The sequence below is a fragment of the Acomys russatus genome, chromosome 13 (assembly GCF_903995435.1).
Source record: "Acomys russatus chromosome 13, mAcoRus1.1, whole genome shotgun sequence".
NCBI lineage: Eukaryota > Metazoa > Chordata > Mammalia > Rodentia > Muridae > Acomys > Acomys russatus.
The window spans coordinates 45,206,426-45,226,841 of record NC_067149.1 but is presented as its reverse complement, the minus strand read 5'-3'; the positions used below and the strand labels follow the sequence as shown (position 1 = coordinate 45,226,841).

At 50.2% G+C, this 20,416-nt stretch overlaps 1 protein-coding gene across 1 annotated transcript in view; it reads right to left on the bottom strand.

Annotated features, from left to right (window-relative positions):
- Nucleotides 1–16,926, bottom strand: part of Rasgef1a (RasGEF domain family member 1A) — an 86,955-nt gene extending 70,029 nt beyond the window's left edge. The window contains exon 1 of the mRNA XM_051155173.1: nt 16,860–16,926. The gene's annotated coding sequence lies outside the window, so the exon portion shown is untranslated. The remainder of the gene's footprint in view (nt 1–16,859) is intronic.
- Between the last annotated feature and the right edge of the window lie 3,490 nt (nt 16,927–20,416).

The window sequence follows — 20,416 nt, the reverse complement described above, 5'->3', positions numbered from 1 at the left end:
ATATATATATATATATATATGGTAAATATAAAGTAATACAATGCTTTAAGGCTTGTTGGTGCCATTTGATCCTACTTCCCTCTCCTTTCTGTGTTGACCTTTCTCCCCTTCCCCAGTTAGAGCCCCTTCCTAAACTGTTCCCACCCCTTCATATCACCTGAATCCTGCTATTCCCACCAATCTATACTCTTTTTTTATGTACTTTTATACTCCCCGTTTCATGGTTTCTGCAGTTACTCTGTGTTGTGTACTCACATCTTAAAGATTTGGGACTAGGAACTTCAGATGAGAGAGAAAACGTAGCCTTTGTCTTTCTGGGCCTGGGATACCTCACTCAGTATAATCTTCTCTGGTTCCATCCATTTAGCTGCAAATTTCATGGGTTCCTTTTTCTTTACAGCTGAGCAGTATCGCATTGTGTAAGAGGCACATCCTCATTATCCATCTGTCTGGTGATGGATGGGTTGTTTCTATTTCTTAGATATTGCAAATGGAGGCGACATGAACATTGCTGAGCAATGTGGGGTAGTAGAGGGATGTCCCGTCCTTTGGGAATATGCCCTGAGGTGCTATAGCTGGGTCACATGATAAATTTATTTTTAGCTGACAATGCTCCCCATAAAAGCCATAGACTATGTAATAAGAGCCCCAGTACCAGGCATGAAAACCCTCCATTCAAGCTGTTAGTCGATATAGTCTAAGAGACCCACAAAGCAATGTAGACTATTGCTGCTCCCCGTTGGCTGCCTTCCAGAGCTGAAGGAAAGTCCTCAATGCTGAAGACACCTCACCCCTTAGACACAGGGCTTAGAAGATTCTAGCTGGACCTAACCTGAAAGCCTCCTTCACGTGCCCTAGCTTTCAAGTACCAGAAAGTACTATGTAAACTTCCAATAGAGGGAAGCAATTAACAGCCCCACCCAGCTGCTACCCCAACAAACTGTAACAATGAACAGCTTGGCAAGATATCCCTCAAGGTGCGATAGTGGCACCTAAGGCCTGGGTGGTAACCAACAACTGTCTAATTGGACTTAAGGCCACTCAATAGGGAAAAAAAATCATGCCTGATACTAGAAACCTAGCCAACTACGCTGGGCTAGTGTTATATGAGCCTTAGAAGAGCAACTACCACGCAATTCCTAATGGCGCTCTATAACTCATCCTTGTACCTACAGACAATGCTGCTTCCACCTCTCATCAAAGACGCTTCTCTCTACAGCCAGTGTGGGTAGACCATTACAGGAGCCCACAACAGGTCATAACGCAGAGAGGAAGTCTGCCATGACATTGTGTCTCCTAGATTATGACAGAAAAGCTACATCCATGATACCTCAACAATATAGTTGCTTAAACACGACCTAAACAATGAAAATACCAACAGACATGCTAATGCAAACATGGGGATTTTTATGGGGTCCCACCCCTAGACAAAGAACTTAGGGTAACTAATGACTGCTGAGATGAGAGTTAGCCTCTCCAGGCTCCTTAACTAGCTATCTAATACAAAGCAATCAGCCTTGAAATCAAATCTACACAAGCCATGCTAAGTGGGGGCAGCAGGGTGTGTTTATATACTTAGGCATATATGTGAGTCGTGCACGATCTCCGTGACACGGGGCGACAGCAGGCTAAGCCAGGAGGGTCCCAGTGAGGATCCAGAATAAATAGTGTAGCAGAATCCAGAGACCTCAAAACAGACCAGTGACTCATTGTAATGAGCATTTTCAAGTAAAGATGTGTGAACAAAACGGGTGTCCTATGTGACACAGTACACTCCATGACAAGATTTTTTAAAATTCTGTCTTATTTTATTTTATTTTGGTGGGGAATTCTCAAGGATGGAGGGTGGACACGAAGAGATAGGGAGATGAGTGGAACTGGGGTGCATGATGTGAAATTTACACTCACAATAAAGGTCAATGGAGCCGGGCAGTGGTGGCGCACGCCTTTAATCCCAGCACTCTGGAGGCAGAGGCAAGCAGATTGCTGTGAGTTCGAGGCCAGCCTGGTCTACAAAGCGAGTCCAGGACAGCCAGGGCTACACAGAGAGACCCTGTCTCGAAAAACAAAACAACAACAACAACAAAAAAAAAGTCAATGAAAACTTGTTTTTAAAGAGGCCATCCATTTGAGAGGGACTAGAGGTTGAAGGGACATGGAAGTGGTTGGAAGGAAGACGGGGAAGAGAGGAAACAATGTGACTATATTTTCCTCTTAACTTAAATAAAGGGAATATCGATGCCATGCACCCTTCCCACAGAACTCAAAGAACATCATGGAAGGAGGGGCAAAACTTTATGATTAGGAGGTTAGGGAGAACTGGGGTGAAACAGAGTCTTCCAGCAACCGCAGGTGGCTGCTAATGCAACATACACAAGATCGATGGAGCCAACATTCTAGTGTGGGAGAAAGAGGGTCACGGGGCCCCCGCTCCCAGCTGAAGACCTATTGACAGTTGATGCTGCTAGGGAGGGACCAGTCAGCTTTCTTCACGGCTGTGGCCTCTGTTAGACTGGCCATGTCCCAATGGATGGCCCCACACTCATGCGTCTACAGGAAACACTAATCAGACTCTCGGTTGTTCTATTATTAAAAGGGGGACAAGAAGATGGCAGGGAGATTTGGGGGAGAGAATCTGGGTGATGACAGAAGGAGGAGTAGAGGTGACTAGGGTCAAAATACATTGCATACATGTATAAAATTCTCAAAGAATAAATTTAAAACATTGCGTTAAGATGGTGCATTTTTATGTTGATACGCTATTAAGTGACTTAAATAATTAATTTTAAAGGCTTAACTGAAAAAAAGAAGGCTAGCCCTGAGAGTGCTGACACCATCCAATGGACTGGAGTCCTGGACTGGATAAAAAAAAAAGAGAGAGAGAGACTGAACTGATCACCAGCTTTCATGTTCCTCTGCCTCGGGACTACAAACACAGTGCAACCATCGGCCTCACACTCCTACTGCCACGCCTTCCCTTTGATAGTGGGCTTCACCCCCAAACCGTGAGAGCCAAAACAAACCCTCCCTTTCCTAAGTTTCTTTTGTCAAGTATTCTGTTGGAACAAGAGCACACACACACACACACAAAAAAAAAAAAACAACAACAACAGCAATATGGACTTCCATTCAGCAAGGCTGACATGGCTGCAGCTGCTGCAGAGTGCCAGATCTACCAGCAACAGAAACCGGCCCTGAGCTCCTGGTGTGGTGCCATTCCCAGGGTGACCAACCAGTGACTCAGTGGCAGGGTGGCCCCACTGTACCACTTCCTTTGTTGGAAGATGTTGCTTTGTCCTTACTGGGACAGACGCTCATTCTAGGTGTGGCTTTTCCTTTCCTGGTGGGTACGGCTTCTGCCAAAACTACATCGTAGGTAGTCACAGAATGCCTTTTCCACGTGCCATCTGATCAAGGAACAGCCAAATAAATGCAAGAGTGGGTGCGTGCTCATGGAATGCTCCAGTCTTGTGATGCTCTTATCCAACCTGAAGCAGCAGGCGTGATCAGTGGGATGGCATTTTAGAGATGCAGTCACTATGCCAACTGGGTGGCAGCAGCTTGGAAGGCTGGAGCAAGGTTCTCCAGAAGACTGTATATGCTCTCACCCAGCACCCACTGCTGCTGCTCCAGTAGCTGGGGGTGCAAGCAGGGCTGCAGGACTGCACCACCCCAGAAGTGGAGCGAGGCTTTTGCACACCTGTGTCCTCTACGTGCCTAAGTTCTGGGTTCCAGTTACAGAATGGAGAGTTGTAATTGCCATGACTATCTCTGTCCTATTTTATTTAAAAATACATTTGTAGGGCTAGAGCGATGTCTCAGTGATCAAGAGCATTCACTGCTCTTTCGGGGATCTGGGTTTCAGTTCTCAGCATCAACATGGTGCCTCACAACTGCCTATAGCTCCAACTCCAGGGGATTTCACATCCTCTTCTGGCCCCCGTGGGTACCAAGCATGCATGTGATACACAAACATACATGTAAGCAAATCACTCATATGTATAAAATGAATAAATAAACTTTAAAAATAACATGGATTTCATATAAAAAGGTCAGTGAGATATTGCATTAGGAATTTAATGTGTGTGCACATATCTGCATATATTAAGCAGATAGATGTCTTATTTTCTTCCACTTCTGTTCCAGTACCATCCATGTATATTACATCAGTTGAGTTGAGATCCATGTTTAACTATTATTGAATCTATATAGTTTTTGGCTATGGAATATTAAAAGAGTAAGCATTCCTCGAGAGACTGTCATCTCTTCTGGAGGGATAATTAATGCATTTTCCATCCTACAATAGATAGTTAGGTTATATTAAGTAGAATTATGATGTTGTTATTGTCTTAATTTGGATGTTAAATATAGCATAAGGCAATGCAGTTGAGAATCAAACTGACAAGACAGGCCCTTGACGGTTGGTCTGTCATCCTGACGGGATCTATATCATCCAGAGAGACACACCTCTGGGCGTGCCTATGAGGGAGTTTCCAAAAAAGATTAGCTGAGTGGGGAAGAGTCACCCTCAAACCGAGTATCGCTTTCCAACAGGTGGCTCGTGTCACCTGCCTGGCTCTATTATGCTCTCGGCATCTTCAGTCTTCTAACACAACTAAATACCAGCAACTCTGCAGGGCTCCCAGGCCTTTAACACCATGTTGACAATGATGAGACATCTAGCTTTGTGACTGAGCAAGTACCAGGCGCTCTGCCTCTCCAGCACGCATATTAGGCTAACCAACTCCTACTATGCTAGCCAAGCCAACAAATCACACACACACACACACACACACACACACACACACACACACACACACACACACACACACACACCTTACATTGGTTCTGTTCCCCTATAAGAGCCATGTCTAACACATCCATATTCGCCAGCTAAGATTTTACCCATATTGGGTGGGCATTATGGCTCATATAATTCACGAGGCCGAGGCAGGAGAGTTGAATGTTCAAGATTTGACCAGGCTCTACAGTAAGACCCCTGTCGCTAAATAAGTTTCGAGTTAAAATATAGCATCAGAACATCAGAGCAAGCAAGCAAACAGGAAAATTCAGAAGTAATCCTAGCCTAGTGCAGGGTTCAGGTGAGGTGCTGGGCCAGTGAAGAGAAGGTTGTTAGCAAGTGGCACTGGGTAAATGGGGAGTCACCTGGAAAATGTGGACTGGAGCCTTACCGGATGGATCAAATAGTCAATTTGAGGAAGAAAGTCATAAGCCTATGGGAAAAAAAGCACATGGAATTCCTTCATAGCTGCAGAGAAGACTTTCTTGCTGGCTTGACAGCTCTGAAATTACAGGCAGGCATCTATGCATGACCCACAGAAACTAATATCAGGAGGTTCATACCCAATAGGAATGTTTTTAAAACTCCAAGTCAGTTTGAAATAATCAGTTTTTGCTACCTGTATTTAAATATCTTCAAAAATCCAAACACACAAAATGAAAACAATAAGCTGTGGAAAATATTCATAAATCATCCTCAAAAGTACCTGTTTCCCAAGATTAAAAGATCTTATAGCCAGGCAGAGGTGGTGCACATCTTCAATCCCAGCACTTGGGAGGAAGAGGCAGGTAGATATAGCTTACAGAGTGAGTTCTAGGACAGCCAAGGGCTACACAGAGAAACCCTGTCTTGAAAAACCAAAACCAAAAACTGCCATCCATGGCGGTGCATGCTTGTAATCCCAGCACTCAGGAAGCTGGGATGCCACATCCCAGCCTGTGCTACAGAGCAAGACAGATGCTGTCTAAACAAATCAGACCAACAGTCCAGACAAAATCTTTGCACATGATAAGAACACAAAAAACTACAGAGAGATTTTTATTTTCAGTGTTGGTGTGATCGAACCCAGGATGTCCCATGTGCTAAGCACGTATTTTTACCACTGAGCTATACGCCTCAGTCCCAGGATGATCGTATAAGTAGGGAAAGATGCCAAATCCAATTCATTACATGAGAAATGATAACTAAAATTGGAATAAGGTGTATCCCATTAATCAGACTGGCAAGGATAAGGAGCAGAGAAACAGGCCCCATGCTCACTGGAAAAGGAGTCAAACAGTACTGCTGTGGTGGACGGTTTACTAAAAGGGAGCAATATGACAAATGCACTGCCACGTCACTCTGTTACAAACAAAAAGGCCACTACACACTCGGAGAGGATGCTCTCAGATGCATCTGTGTGAAATCAAGGCACATAACCCCTAGCACAGCCTCATAAAATAAAATGCCATATGCAATGGAGTGCCGAGCTGCTGTGTGCACTGGCCAGGCATGTCCAGAAAAGACTTCCAAAACACAAACAAAGGCACCCTGGAGGTGGGGAGGACCTGCATCCACAGGAGTCCACGGAACTTTCTAAATGCTATTAAAATCAGTGCAGCTGGGGGATTGGTACCCTGAGGCCCTAGGGGCAGCGGGCTGCAACCTCATGCTGGCTTTGCACTGATCTGCACCCAGACCCTGGGAAACTTGTTCCCTTCCCGCCCTCCCATCTGAGATTCAAGGATCAGCTGGTCTGTGGCTTCTCTCCCTCTGCTCTGCAGTTCTTCCAGACTGCCTCTTCCACCAGCTTCAGGGGGTGAGAGATAGGGAAGGAAGCTTCACTGGTCTGTTTCCATGGCAACAGAAGGAACAAGAGGCAAGAAACTCAGGCCAAGCCAGCTCTGCCACATCCTCCGTGAATGCTGAGCTATTTCCCTTTGGAAGTGGAGGGCAGGAGGATCCAGGGCTTCACCAGCCCTCAGGCTGCCCACCCCATGCACAGACCGTGAGGTCTCCTGTCTAGACCAGCCTGGTGGCCCTACTGCCATCTAACAGGGAGTCAGCCTAAACCTGGAGTGCCAAAGCTAAGACCAGCCTAACGCCCCGGGCCCAGCCAATGCAAGTCTCATGACAGCTCCTGTCAGAGCCTCTTCTGGCACTTGGCTCGCTGAGACTACACTGGCAGGCAGTGTCCACCCCGGAGCCACTAAATCATTGAACACTCGGATACATCAAGGTGTTTGTCTCCAGATATTATTTCAGCCCCACAATTATCCCAAAAAGGCCTGAGCTTATTTCACAGGTGTAAAAACTGAAGTCGAGAAGCAGAAAGTCACCCAAACGCCTGACACATTTTTGGCGCCAGGATCGGGCCTGGAACTAAAGTGATTCACCCTCCAATCATGGCTAAGCTTCCTGCTTCTGCTCCTCCATTCTAATTCAGCTCCCAGGAGATAGATTCCGGGGTGCCAACCTGTTCCCACTGTTTTCTGGGGATGTGGCTTTGCACCTGCCTTGCTCCCCATACCCCCAAAGGCAGGCAGCTCCCACAGATATGTGGGGGCAGATGTCCAGGGCAGGGAGGATAAAAGACAGGAGGAACAGAGCTAGCCAAGTGCGCAGCCACCCACAGACACACCCACATACCACAAATGCAGGTCTCACTGTTCCTCAGCAAGGCCCTCCTCAAACCAAGAAGGTATTAGAATGCTTTTATGACTCTGCTGCCAGAATCTAAATAACACATTTCCTTCTCACACTCCCACCATCACACCACTGTCTCCTCCACACCATCAGCACCACCCTTTTCTACCACCATCCTTACTCACCAACATATCCACCACCGCCACTGTCTCCTCCAACACACACACACACACACACACACACACATACACACCACCGCCGCCACCATCACCAATCCTGTCACCTTTACCCCAGCTGTGCCCCTCATTACCAAAGCTACCATCACCAACACCTCCACCATCATCCTTGCCTTCACCAGCAGCAGCACCATTCCAGCAATGTCACCATCACAACCACCATTGTCTCCTGCACCACCACCACCTCCTCTATCACCAATACCATCACCTCCACGGGTCTCTTCCACCACACCCCTGCCATCACCACCATATCTGACATGACCACCACCACCTTTATTATCACTGCCTCCATCATCAAAACCATCATCAACAACACCTCCATCACCCCCTCCTCCTCTGCCGCCATCACAACATCAAGTTTGCCACGCTTGCCACATTCTAGAAACATGCCAAGGGCTCTAAGTTAACTTTCACAATTAATATTCAACCCAGAGAACATGGCTCCTCTCAGCTCTTTCTCCAGACCTCAGGGTCATCAAAGGACTTTCTTGAGGTCACCTGTGTGGAGCAGCAGCCCTGCAGCTCCTGGGCAGTTATGCCTGCTCCTGGATTTTGCGCTCCCTATTTGAATTCTGCTAAGACTCCAAGCTTAGTCCCCCTGCCACCACCAGACTACATGACTACTACTACTACACAAGAGAGGACAGGTCCTGGGCTGCCAGGACCCCACTACAGAAAGCATCTGTTCCTGCCTCCCCAGTCTACCTCCATACTGTGGTAAGGTAGAAACCAGTTGGAATGTGACAAGAGAATGTCACCAATAAGCTGAAGTTGAGAGGACAGAGGCCAAAAGACATGAATAGAAAAAAATAGAAAAAAAAAAGATATGACTAGGAAGCAAGCTTGCAGCAAGGTCACAGACTGGCAAAACGAGACATCTGTAGGTTGGAGAGGCATGATTGGTGGCGCCATCAACAATCCAGATTCCTGGAGGCCAGGTGAAACTCTCAGCCCAACCCTAGCCAGAAGCACCAGCCTTGAAGTCCTCGGGGCAGGGACAGTGGAGACAGCTGAGCAGTGTAGGTGACAGGTGTGGCAGGGAGTGGTAGTGTATCGAGAAAGGTGCTGTGGTCCTGCCCAAACATCGCTGAGGACATCAGCAGAAAGGACAACGGGATCTTGCAAGAAGAGTTCTCATAGAGGGTGGCCAGGCCACGCTGGACCCTGAGCGGAGAAAGTGTGAGAGAAGAAAAGCACCACAAGTGAGTGAGGAGAAGCAGGAGGGAGGACAGGGCTCCCTGGGAGGAGCACCACAGTGAGTGGGGAGAAGCAGGAGGGAGGACAGGGCTCCCGGAAGTTTAACTTCAGCCTGTTCGAGGGGCGTGGGATCAGATGGCTATGGAAAGTGAGGGTGGCATGGGACATGGAGAACAAGGGAAACAGTTGTTTGGGATTCAATGTCCTCCAAGAACACATAACAACCTGGCTACATGCCAGGCATATGGAACTTGGGTCTTGGTCTGGACCTAAAATCATGAAGCCAAGTGTGACTAGAAAAAATGGCGGGAGCTGAGGGGACCATGGGCCAGGTAGGAAGAACAGAGGACAGAGCCTCCAAGATGGCTAAGTTGTAAACAAAAACAAACCAAAAACAAAAAGGAACAAAGGAGAGAGAAAGGAGGGGATAGATAGATAGATAGATAGATAGATAGATAGATAGATAGATAGATAGATAGATAAAAATTAGCCAGGAAAGCGCTCAGAAGTCTGTGGATGGATTAGAGTGAGGAACCCCCTCCGGCACCGCTTAGTTCTTTCGGATCTGCAGGCCCCTTCTGGTGGGGGTGGGGCATTGTCTACTTCTGCTCCCAAGAGATAGCACAGGACAGTCTGATGTCCCCTGTCTGTTCGCAGGCCTAAAACACACACGTTTTCAGTGTCCAATGCCAGCCCCCTTGCCACATCCAGCTTGGTGTGTTTGGAGATTGTTCTACCTAGGTTTTCACAGGGATTGGTGGGTCTCATTACAGCTTGCCCTCCTGGCCTGCAAAGAGTGTAGTTCCACAGCCCATCCCTCTACTCACTGTCCACAGCCTGGTAGACCAGATGGTCATCACCTGTGGACAAGCACACGGCTAAAGCCTAGTGAAGCTACTAGCCAGGCTGGAGAGATGTCGGGGGCAGATGTGAAGCACTCTGTCCTCACGCCCCGTAATGACCTATGTCTATAGTAAATTATCTCAGAGCTATGGGGGGTGGGATTGTGTTTCCTAGAGGTCTGGTACCCTGGTACTTAACCTTCCCTGAAAGAGGGGAAAACAGGCATGACTCGGTCGAATCCCACCTAGCAGCTTACATCATCTGAGTAGATGAGTATAGGGGTGTCCGATCCTGAGGTGGAGCACCTGCTCCTAGCCCTGCCAAGAAGATCCTGTCCTGAAAGGGGGCCTGAGATAAACAGCAGGGCAAGTAAAGACACTCCCTGAACTTCGTTGTCTTTCATGACCAACCTGGCATGCCATTTCCTCAGGGATACGAGCCATACTGTACCAGAGCCTAGAGGGAGCGCAATGTATGCTCCGGAGACAGAGCTATACCACACAGTTTTTCCCTTGGCATGTTAGTGTAGGCAGGACACACGATGCACGTGACAGGAAGGTGTGCAGGGAAGTGGTGGGTTTGAGGCAGGCTGGTAAGCACACAGACTATGAACTGGACATTGTCACAGGCTATACATCCACATACAGTCCCTCACCCATGCATCTCCTTCCTGACTCCACTCTCCAGCCTGACCAGGGCCAGTCCAGACATGTGCTGTAGGAATCTTCTCATGGCTCTTCTGCCATAATGTTCCTCACGGCTTTTTATCTCAGCGTCATCCCTAGACACATCCTGGAGCCACAATGGCTGCTGCAGACCACAGAGCAGCCTTCGAATCTCTAGTGTCCTAATGCCGTGGGGCAGGAAGCTCTCCAGACACAGTTCTAGCTTGATGCCGGGGAGAGGCCAGGGCACACCTATCCCCCTGCAGGCCTCATGATATTCCTGCTCTCTCCACCACAGGAGCTGGAAACAGGCTAGACACTTGAATATGTCTTTGTTCTCAGAGGACATTGACTCTCAGGGTCTGTAGTGACATGATGGCCACTTTCCCAAGATACCCTTCACTGTGTTTGTATCAGTTATCCCTAATCCCATCATATTTCTCATTACTGTTCCTAGTCCCATTGCCTATATGATCTTGGAATCTTACAAATAGTCAACTGTTTTAGAATCGTCTGGTCTGGTTTTTCTGGCCCTCAGAACTGCACTGGCATCGGAGGCACAGACTGAAGAGCAGTCTGTCTGCTCTCCACAGGGGTGTACTCATGTCCAGTTTGGAGAAGCTCTCACTAGTGTGTCTGCTGCTTGCTTCTACACCTGTGACCACTCCGTCACTCAGGCTGCGGCCCAGGAGATGTCATGGAGTTGTAAGCATCTTCCTTTTAGACTGCATCTATGCAGACTCCCTTCCCCGACCCCATGCTGCCCTGTCTACTCTCAGCCTTGGCCAGCCCTGCCATGCTAGACCACTGTCAACACCTCCTTGGAAGACTTTAAGGATCCTCACCACCCCGCCCCCCCTTTCCACATGACAGAAAATGATTTGGCTCAGGCGCCTGGATAGCAGTGGTTTCCTTACAGCACACTGTAAGGTTCTACTTTGGTCAGCTTAGCAGGCTCCCAGGAGCACCAAGGTGAGAGAAAGGATGGGCACAGAGCATGTGATGCCCCTTTCCCAAAGTGCAGCACCAGATGAGCCCTGTATTTCCTGAGCAGTGGAGTTAAGGCCTAGGCTCTCCTGGAACAGCCTAAGTGCTCACTTGCTCTCGGGCTGGTCTCCCAGAGACTCAACTCTCATCCAGCCTAGCGTGGGTGGGGGTTACACACTATTGTTAACGATAATAAAATGAGTAACTGACATATTCCCTTGCCTGCTCTGTATCTCAGCACCCGAGGACTCCCCCAAATTTCTTCGTAAGCCTCTAGCCTCCAACCTGGTTTATCCCTAATGTCCTGCCCAACCTCAGCCAACTCTCTCTCAGCCCTCTGGACAGAAAACTGGATCTCTCCATCAAGGCTCCCCTCAGAAGCCCAAGGATCCCACCATATGACATGCTTGGGGCCACTGATGCACTGCCTCATTTAATTCAAACCATTTCTGAGAGGGGGGGGGACAGAGCCAATAGATGTTTGCTTAGAGCTCAAAGCCCAGAGGGGCCGGGCCACAGAATCTCCATGGTGGCAGGGGTAATGGCCTGTGAGCCTGGGCTTCTACAACAAATTACAGTAACTCATTTTAAGACGTGTCTGGGACGAGACCTAGACATAGTCCACAGCTCAGGTAGGAGGCCTCCCTGAGCCTAGCCCCATGTCCTAGCTATGGCTGGAATCACTCTACATCCTTATTGGGTGGCTCTGGGTACCAGAGGCCTGTAAAGCAGAAAGGATCAAGGAGGAGCTTCAAGCTCTGGGTGACCTCAGCCAGGGAGGGGAAATGAGTCTCTGCAAACACACTCATCAGAATGCACACCCTTTCCCAACACCCTCAGCTTCTGGGTAAGCCTGCCTCCTCCACAGAAGCTAGTCTTTGTTAACAGTGTTGTCATGGCAACTGCATCCAGGGAGAACTCTCTCTTTAAGGTAGAGTCTGAGGGTGAGACTTGGAGAAACTGAAGTGCTGGTGACAAGCAGGGGACTGTCCCCCTGGCTCTGTCCCCACTAATCCTTCCTAAACAGGCCCACTCCCCCATACCCTCTACCTGTCCCAGAGTTCCTAAGTCTGTCCCTCTCTCATCTCCCTGAAGATGAAGTGTTCTCTCAGTCTCAGACCTCTGTATACAATGCTCTCAGATGCAGATATTCTCCTCTGCCTCACTCTGCTCAGCAGTTCAGAGACTCCAACCCACATCTCATTGGAATGGGCATCTTTAGAGAGATGGGGTTCCAAAGGGGACTGAGGCTGACTGAGGTCTGGGGAATCACTGACAGACAATCTCTGAGGACACTCACTGTAGAAGCCTTGGACACCTGTACATCATGTCTCTACAGGAAGACTCACCAGAAAAAGGATGATGATGATGATGGTGCTAAGGGGAGACCTAGCAGCGGCCATGTTTGTGTAAGGAAAGGGTATCAGAGGAAGGAAGTCATTGAAATTGCTCAGGCTGGAGAGCAGAGGGTTCAGCAAGTGGAAGGGGGTTCAAGGAAAGTCTGGGGCGGGCTGGGCCAGGCTGGATGTCACCTCAGTGTGAGAGAGGATTGCAGCCGGCTGCACTCAGATGCCAATATTGAGGCACGCAAAGCTCAGGGGCAGGATGGCAGTGGATAGGCCACCCATGGTCACCCAGAAGAAGTCCAGCAAACATGGCGCACATTGCTAAAAGGAGCCCCAGGTTCAAGCTGCGGCTGATGGGAGTTGGGGGTCGGCTCGGTGTGAAGAGTGGATGCTGGAGTTGCAGGGAGGACCCTGAAAGATAGAAAACTGAGTGTCCTGAGACACAAGGTAAAGCCACGGAGGGGCCTACAAGGAGGTCGGCGGAAAAGGAGGACCAAGAGCCAGGCAGCCAGACCTGGAGGCAGAGCATCTGGAAGCAGGGCCAGTGAGGTCCACAGCCTCAGCTGGGGGGGTCTCCCGGGTGGAAAGGGTGCGTGCCAGAAGGGAAGTGGGCTGGGAGGGAGTGGGAAGTGAGAATGCAGGGTACGAAGGCAGAGAACACATCTTCCAATCAGCTTGCACAGGAATGAGCGTGAGCAGGAGCTGGCAAACGGAAGATGAGATGAGCCCCGTGTGCGCATGCGCATGTGCGCGTGTGCGTGCAGCACTGGCCCCAGGCTAAGTCGGTGGAAGTCCCAGAGGCCTAGTTTCATGCCTCCCTTCCAGGAGTTAGCTAGCGCTCTGCTCCCTGACTCCACAGCCAGCTCAAGAGAGACAGACCAGCTTCCAAGGGGCTCTGGACAACATTGGCCAAAGCCTAGCCCCAAGCCAGAGTGGTCCTCATAGGGGGTGGGTAGGTTGACCAAATGTGCGCTCAGTAACCTATTTCACATCCCAGCACTAGCCAAGGCTTCCTGAGGGAGTTCTGTGTCAATTAAACGGTGAGGGAGAGGCTTCTCAGGACAGGGTCACAGGTACCTGTGTGGTCCAAGGTGTTTTTTTGTTTTTTGTTTTTTTCCAGAGGTACTTGTCGTCATCTGGGTCTCCCTGTGCAGCATCCCTCCTTGTCATCCTCCGACAGGGCCAGCCATGGATAACATTTACACCCAACTCCCTCACCTGACAGGTATCACCGTGTGGTACCTAAGACAGCCACTTGCCAGCTCTGCCAGAACACAAGGCCCTTTCCAGCTTTGAGTTGTAACATCCTGGCCCTTTGCACTCTGCCCCCTCCACCCCCGCCCCATGTTCTGGTCACACCAAGGCCCTGCTGATACTAGCCAGCTTTTCCAAATTATAACCCAAGACTGCTGTGTGGAAACCTCCTGGGGACCCCAACCCAGCAACACTGTACTGATAGACTCACAATGGCTTGCCTACTCTGAATTGGGCCAGGACACCCCTTGTGTCTAACTCTCACGCATATCAACAGCCCCAATCTCTAGGCACAGAAAGATGTGAGAAAGGTATAGGACAAAAAAAAAAAAAAAAAAAAAAAAAAAAAAAAAAAGAAGCCATGTGTCTACCACAGATCCCCAAAGGGCCAGTGACCAGAAGGTATCAGGGCACTTCCCCCTCCCAAAGAAATATTCTCCAAGAAGCCACACAGTACCCCGCCTCCGCCCTCTCTTAGCACATCGCTTCCTTGCTAAGTGCACACTCACAGGCAGGAGGGAGGTGGGCAAGCTAGCAAAGGAACCCAGGAGGCAGCCTGGAGTGGGCGGAAATCACACAAGGCAGATTCTGGAAGCTCTGAGAGAAAAACAGCCAGAGCAGACCATGGCTGGAGCAGATGGCCTCAGGAGGAAAAGCGGGAAGGAGGGAGGGAGGAGTCCCACCAGAGAGCAGAAGGTAGGGACCTGGCAGAATCCAGAGATGCCCTGACCAGGTCTTTCTCCACAGCAGGGCCTCTCCTGTGGCACACGGCCATGCAGACATAGGCATCATTGAGGCCTTCACCACAGCAGGAAGGAGCTCCATGCCCCCTTGCCTTGGCAGGGCATCTTTACTCTCGACCTATTTTGCAGTGTGGCTTCTGGGAGACAACAGTTCTGAGACAATTCCAAGGCTCTGTCAGATGCCTGGACAATACTGGCCAAAGCCTAGCCCCAAGCCAGAGTGGTCCTCACAGTGTGGAGGGTGACTGTGCATAAATTGCAACCTTAGCTATTCAGTACAGGCCCCTTTGCTGTGGTTCTACCTGGGAAGGGAAAAATAAACACTCCAGCATATTCCAACTTCCATTTGATTGCCTCTGCAGGACCCAGCAACCAGGCAGGCAACCTGCTCCCCACCTGTGTACTGGGGGGCCAGGGGAAGGGGGACACTTTACACAGGTGCTGCTTACCCCCTCAGCAAGGCCTCTGTAGGGCCCAGCCCGATGCCCCTTCTGTTTTCCTCTCTCTTCCTCCCTCTCCTCCTCTCCTTCCTCCTCTGTCTGTAGTTGCTAAGTTACACCAAAACCCGCTCTGTTCTGTCTGAACGGTTCCATTGGCACAATTTGCCAGGTAAAAGACACTGGCAGCAGGAAGATGCATCTCAGAAACAAACAAACTCCCGGATGGTTTTTTGGGGGCCAGGCTACTGCCACCCCTACCTGGGAACATCTGCTTGGGCTCCCAAACTCCAGAGGACACGTGTAAGAGAACACAGCTTCACACGTTATCATGGAGTCTGGTTTCTGTCTTCTCAGAAGCAGAGCCTGTGGGCCAGGAAGACACACACACACACAGGCGCACACACATACACACTTCAAGCTGACAACCACCCAAAGGGCTGCTGATTGCTGCTCTACAATCCACAACCCTAGTGGGAGGGGAGGGCACGGACCAACCAAACAAACAAACAAAAACGCTGAACAGCCAGGGAGCCCACACTTCTATCCCCAGACCACACAGCTAAGCGTCCCTGATGTCCTCCCACTATGGATCTCCTTCTGGAGCTGGGGTACTGTGGTCCTAAAGTGGTGCCACTGAAGATCAACATGTAAATCCCCAGGAGTCATCAGATCCAGAGTGTGATTCTGTTGAGACCACGGCTCAGAAGGGCCCTCGGCCTGTCATGGCTCACAAGTCCAAATATGTGGTCTCCCATCAGGTGCAAGGTGCTGCTTTGCTGCGGAGAACCCAAGCCCCAGCAGGGAAGGGTCTTGCCCACAGAGGCTGGGGGATAGACAAAACTTAATCAAGAAAGAAGTGGGAGCTGGGGATCCCCGCCTAAACCCGGGCTTTCCCTTGTCCCGCAGTGGGATGAGGGTAATAAAAGCAGGGAAAAGTGAACAAAAAGGGGAGCCTGGCCATCTCCAAGTCTCAACCCGGGCAGCTTCCAATAGACAGGCTTCTGTCAATAGCCACTAGCTGCATCTCGCAAAGGTAGCTAAGGATGGAGAGAGCAGGGACCCACCAGCACAGTCCCTCCCCAAGTCAGCGGGCTGCAGGATGGACAGACAGACAGACAGACAGACAGACAGACAGACAGACACACACACACACACACACACACACACACACACACACACACACCGTTTATTCTGACTAGAACCAGCCAGCTATACCTGTCGAAGTGTGCGTTCCCAAACGGTCCTTCAAATGACCCCCGGCCCACGGGACAGAGGGACGCACCTCACCATGCCCCAGGCTCTCTACCCTCAAATGCAGTGTTTACGCCCCAATTCCTTGCCAAACAGCAACTGCGTGAAATGCCACCCCAAACCCAGAATGCACAAGAGCAAATGGAAACTTCCAACTGCGCAGCTCCAAGCTCCTTGGATCCCCGGCCCCCTCCCCCACGCCAGGCCCTGGGCAGTGGACTTGCCAGTGGTGCCCACGCCTGCCACTCGGTGCGCTCCCGCCATGCTCGTCCCGGCTGCCCCGTGCGCCGCAGGTGCAAGAGGCGAAGGGGTCCCGCCGTCCAGCCCGGGGCGGAGTTCCAGGAACTCCACACGGGGCTCCACGTCGCCCTAGCCGGAGCCCGTTCCCAGACTCGGGCTCGCCCGCGCTGACGACCCGAGGGGACGGCCCGCCGGAGGACCCGAGGGGCGCGCGGGGCTGCCGCTGCCTACCTCGGTCCGTGCCAGCGTCGCTCCCGCGCCGCCCTCGCGCCGCAGCCCGGCCCCGAGCAGCGCGCGGCCGGCGCCGGCGGCTCATACTCGGCGCCCCGGCCCGCGGCTCCCGCCCACCCGCGGCTGCCCCCGCGCTGCGCCAGCTGCGGGCAGAGCAGCTCCCTCCGCAGCCGGCGCCCGGGAGCACGAGCGCGAGGAGCGGGCGGCGCGAGAGCGCGGGGAGCGAGCGGGAGGGCGCGGGGCGAGCAGAGGAGGGTGCGGGGCGAAGGTGCCGCGGGAGAGGGCGGGCCAGGCTTTCTCTGAAAATGGATATGGCAGCCAACGGCCCCAAAGATGATGTGCCTGCCTCATTAAAACCCATTTGGCGACTCTAGGAGAGCTGTGAAAATGTTTATCAGCGGTACCTGGCAGCGAAAGCACTCTCTTCACCCAGTCACCCTGCGGGGTTGGTAGGTTTTGGGTTCCCTATGGGCAGATGCTGGGGAAGTGAAGTGAAGTGAACCTGCATGATCTCAGAGCTGGTGAGTGACAGGTCAGGCTCCAAAGTCACCTTGAGAGATTCTATGGCTCCCATTTTTCCAGAACCATGGGGAAGATATGAGCCCTCTGGCTTCCAGTGGAACCTTCTGTCTCTGAGAAGACAGCCCCAGGGTCCAGAATGACCAGGGCAGGCAGCCAGACTCAAACAAGTACAGCACAGCAAGGCCACAGGTGGCAGGGTCTGTGCGGAACATGGCGAGGGACCCCATGGCACCTCTTGAAGATGCCAAAGACCCTTCTCATTCATTCAGCGAGTTTCTGGAACACCTACTGTTTGCTAGATGTCATCATTGATCTGGCCACTGGGTACAGCTGTGATGGCCCCCTACCTAGTGGGAGCTGGCATTGTCATAACAAGTAGACAAAAAAGTAGAAACGTCAGAAAACCATTCAAACGTCAGGTTGAAAGAACAGTAGGGAAATCCAGGGATATGAAATGCAATTGTAGCAGTCGAAGGACTTACTTGGGATGGTCCAGGGGGATCTTTGATGAAAGGGCCCCTATCAGAGTCATAATATGCTGACCCCAAAGCGTGTGCAACTAAGGCCCACGGAAGAGCGAGTGCAAAGGCCCTGAGGTCCGGGATCCCTTGGAAGGAGGCCACAGCGGGTGTGGTAAAGAGACCCTTGGGCTATGCCAAGTGACAGAACAGCTGACCTGGTCACCAATAACCCGTTGTGTTTTTAACAGGGAAAGCTGAGGAGCAGCTGGAGGGGTTTACACAGTGATGTTATGACCTCACTTTAAAAAATATATTTTATGGAAAATTTCAGACGTGTACTATAATGGAGATCAAGGCTGGAGATAAAGCTCAGTAGGAGAGAGTTTGCCTCATATGCATTGGGCCCTGGGTTGGGTCTCTATTGAAGAAGAGGAGGAGGAGGAGGAGGAAGAGAAAGAGGAGGAAGAAGAGGAAGAGGAGGAGGAGAGCAAGAAAAACAAGAACAGATGTCAAAGAGGAAGATAAGAAGCCAAACAGCCCACCTTCCATGTGGCTAATTTCAGTCCCCTCTACCATTCCTTTTACTGTGTGTTTGTTCACTTGACCTGAACTTTAAAACATTTTGTAAGTGTAACATACAAGCAAAAGTAAATGTGTGTTCGATAAACTCTTTAAAAGAGTGCAGCCATTCAGCAACTACATTAATAGGTATTTGCACCTGGGTTTGCATTGTGAAAAGAATTTTCACCTCCTTTGGATCTTTTTTCTTCCCCCACCCCCACCTCAATCTTTAATGAATGTTCAGTTTGCTTTTGTTTTTTATTTAAACTTTTCATACAATAATTTTTATCATGTTCCCTTCCTCCAATCCCTTCCAGGTTCCCCCCACCTCCCTACCCACCCTACTTCTCTTTCTTTAAAAGGGAGGAGGCACACAGGGAAGTAAGCAAATAAAATAACAAAAAGACAAAAATGCCAAAATGAACCAAAAACAAAGCAAAAAGCCCACACACAAAAATGGAGTCTGTTTTGTGTTGGCCAACTACTCCAGGGCACGGGGCCTGTCCTGGAGTGTGGGTAATCTAATTTCCCTTTTTCCAACAGGTATCAGTTGTAAGCAGGACCTTGGTTAGGGGTGGGACTTTGCAGCCACCTCACCTTTTTCAACCATGGGAACTGATGCCCGTCTTGTGGGTGTGGCTACAGTCTGTGAGCTCATGTGTGTATCCATCCTGTTGTGTCTGGAAGACTGTTTCCTTGGCATCATCTACCACCTCCAGCTCTTACAGCCTTTCTGCCTCCTCCTCCATGGAGATCCCTGATCCTCGGTGAATAGGGCATGATGAAGGCATCTCATTTAGGACTGAGTGCTCCAGAGTCTTTCACTCCCTGTGCTTGCCTAGTTGTGGGATTCTGTGTTACCTGTGGGGAGTCTCCTGGTGACAGATCCCCAGGTACGTCTGTGTGTGTGTGTGTGTGTGTGTGTGTGTGTGTGTGTGCGTGTGTGTGCTGTGGGGGGTAAGCATGCATGTAAACTATGTGTCTCAGTGTGTGCACACACATGTGTGCACGCATGTGTATATGTGTGTGCACGTGTGTGTATGTGTGTGTGCATGTGTGTATGTGTGTGTGCATGTGTATATATGTGTGCAAGTGTGTGTTTGTGTGTGCATGTGTGTATATGTGTGCATGTGTGTGTGTGTGTGTGTGTGTGTGTGTGTATATGTATGTGTCTCTGAACTCCAGAGTTCAGGTGGACCCTTTGCCTAATCCTCAGAGAAGTTGGCGCCATGGGCACAGGCTCTGAGTAGCCCAGGATGACTGGGGACTTCCATCCCAATCGCCTCAGCTCCCAGGCACTGAGATTAACAGGCATGCTCCACCAGGCCTGGCCTGGACTTAGATTATTTACAGCTTAGGCTGTATCCTGGGTGGGGCTGGTTAAAGAAGTCCAAACCTTCTAAATTGTTGCCAGAAGGATTTCGTATTCTGTTGGTCACTGAAAGGGGGTTTCTTAAAATCTCTACTGTGGCCACAGACCAGAAACAACCCCAAGATTCTATAGAAGATGGATGGGTAAATAAATGCAGTACAACTGACAACAAAACCCGTCTCAACGGTAAAAGGGAAGAGTTGTATCGAACGCAACATGACGGATTCTTGGCTGCACTACCCGGAAGATGCACTTCGTATGTGATGATGGCCTAGAAAAGAGAAAACTGTAGAGACGGAAACGGACCAATGGCTTCCCCGGCTGGTGGCAAGCAGAAACTTGACTAGCATGGCAGAAACCTTTAGGAGTGACAAATTATGCCTGTCTCCTCTTGGTAATACTGATCACACAACCCCATACACCATAGACAGCACAGTTTGCTGTCTCTTAAATTATTAAAAAAACTAATTTTTTGTTTGTTTCTTAAGACAGTGTTTTTCTGTGTAGCCCTGGCTGTCCTGGAACTCACTCTGTAGACCAGGCTGGCTTCGAACTCACAGAGATCCACCTGCCTCTGCCTCCCAAGTGCTGGGATTAAAGGTGCGTGCCACCATGCCTGACGTATTTTAAAACTATTTTTA